Source organism: Amia ocellicauda, chromosome 21, assembly GCF_036373705.1.
Source record: "Amia ocellicauda isolate fAmiCal2 chromosome 21, fAmiCal2.hap1, whole genome shotgun sequence".
Taxonomy (NCBI): domain Eukaryota; kingdom Metazoa; phylum Chordata; class Actinopteri; order Amiiformes; family Amiidae; genus Amia; species Amia ocellicauda.
Genome location: NC_089870.1, coordinates 20,899,372 through 20,901,407, shown reverse-complemented (window position 1 = coordinate 20,901,407; position 2,036 = coordinate 20,899,372).

The following is a 2,036-nucleotide window of genomic DNA, read 5'->3' as shown; positions in this document are numbered from 1 at the left end:
CACTGGCTTCTGTTCAAGAATATATACGGTGTAATTGAAAAACTGTCACTTATTGATATTACCCCGACTCCATTGTGACTTCAATCCAAAATGCATATTGTGCTCTTTGAAAAGGTACGACTAATTCATTTTTGTTCACAGCAGTCCGTCTGACAGACAGGTCTGATGATACAGAGATGCATAAAAGTAACACCATGGGGGGAAACACCAAGTATCACGGATGGTTACTTTTTTCATAGTCGTGAACAAAAATGAAGTTGACACATGAAGTTAAGCTGGTTTCCTTGTTAATTTTTTTAAGTGCTCTCAAATACGGTCTCTTCCATCAGAATTGTGCTATTTTAATTGCTATTTGTGAAGCTAACTTTAAAAATCTAGAGCAGGTTTTCTATGGTATAATTGGTATTCTAAAATGGTTTGGCGTCTGTAACCGGTTTCTGAAATTTCTCTCTGAATCCCAATCAATTCACTCAATGGAAAGGCACATTTATCTTAATGAACAACGTGACATTTTTCAGGAAATAGGACTATTATGCCTGTGTATGAATGAGAGGAGGTATATGTGTGTGTATGAGTATATCAAACATCATATCATAACGTCCATATCAAACATCCAAAAAATGATTGCAATTACAGTATTCCCAAACTGGAGCATTACCACGATGCTGGGTTCTTGATATAGATGGGGTCTAGGGAAACAGACACAGAAAAGACAGAGGTATGGTGCAAGAGAAGGCGAATTTATTCTGTTCTGGGCTCAGTGGATAAACAACCAGACCCGAGCTGGCCTAACTACACTTCCCATTACCTGTATGAACACAAAAGACCAACAGAAAAGACACACCCAGAAAACAATCCAAATCACAGTCCATGTCCAAAGCCAGAAGTTAATTCACCCGTTTCTCCATCTTTGTTTCTGTCCACCTCACTCTCAACTTCTCCAACTCTCTCCCAACAACAAGGGTCTTCCTGCCCAACTGGGTCCTTCTGGCCAAGTGCTCCTCAGCAGTGATTCATCCTGCTGGGCTGAATTCTGTGTCCCTCCCAGCCCTGCACAACAATCTTTAAAAGAGAAACAACTTGTCAGGCTTCCCGCCATACCCCGTCAGCGTCCTACTGAGCCCTTTTTCTCTGAAGCCACACGTTCCTCCCGCGGCTTTTGTGCATTTGACTGTTTTGAAAGCTGCACAAGGTGAATGTGACGCTATTAAGGCGATATCAGAATGTGACAACACAAAGCATCATAATCCTGCTCGGATCTCTTGTGCTCAGTGAGCCGTATCTAATTGCATTTGCAAACACATCACTGTCGGTGATTGAATGCATCTCATTACTCTATTAGTGCGGATTGTATGCGCTCTGAAATAAGTGCCATGAGGCTTTTTGAGGTGACTCAGGAAACCGCACCTGCGTATTGAATCATAGAACAAAGCTGATGTTGAAGACAGTCATCTCTGTGCAGTGAAGTAGAGACTTTTCTCTCTCCTGACAAGAAGACGTTTGATAATCCAGTTCACAAGTATTCAAGTGCATGGCTTTCTTTTTTTTAGACAGGGCTCTAATTGGAGAAAATGTGTTAATTTCATTTGGGAATCTCAGAGATTGCACTTACAATCACCCTTCTGCTTAAAATATAACTAATTAATATTTCCCCTAGGGTTTTGGCATTATTTAACTTAATATTGCATGGCTTTTAGACAAAAGCACTTTAAATAATGTAACATGTTTAACAAAGCTGTGAATGGATAAAGTGGCTCTTAAATTTGCAGCACATCTTCACCAATTATGAAGCGCATGAAAAATAAAGGCGTATTTATGGTGAGAACTCTCCGGAGAGAAAGCTTTAGCGATATTGAAACAGAAAAACAACAACAGACACTTTTGTTAGAATGCAGGATTTGTCACTTAATATCCACTGCCTTCTTTCTTCTGTTTACATTCTTTTTTTGTTAAATGTAAAGTGAAAATTGATTAATTGATTTTCCCTTACCTGACTTAAGACAAATACTGAGGCTGGTAATCAAATCCACGATCAG